The sequence below is a fragment of the Podarcis cretensis genome (assembly GCF_951804945.1).
Source record: "Podarcis cretensis genome assembly, chromosome: 1".
NCBI classification, from domain to species: domain Eukaryota; kingdom Metazoa; phylum Chordata; class Lepidosauria; order Squamata; family Lacertidae; genus Podarcis; species Podarcis cretensis.
Window position 1 is genome coordinate 141,479,133 of NC_137170.1, and position 399 is coordinate 141,479,531.

Here is a 399-nt window from a genome sequence, read left to right on the forward strand (position 1 = left end):
AATTCCTAGAAGGAATGCTTCTGGTTTCTTAACAAAAGTCTTTTTAAACAGTTTTTTCAATTCATTGTATATCATTTCCCAATAATTCCTAATCTTTTTGCATCTTGCAGGATGGCTTTTTTTCTAAAAAGAAAAAAGAAGAACAAGATCTACCCCTCATACGAGGAGGAGGCCCCTGCCCTACTGCCGGCATTGGCAAAGCCTTCAACATCAGCCACAGAGGGCAGGAGGAGAAATCAAAAGATCTACCCCTCATATGAGGACGAGGCCCCTGCCCTACTGCCGGCATTGGCAAAGCCTACCCCATCAGCGGCAGAGGCCAGACCGGCAGAGGCCAGACCCCTAGTCTTGCCAGGGCTGGTGAAGCAAGACCCAAGCCAGCAGCGGCCCTCAAAAAAG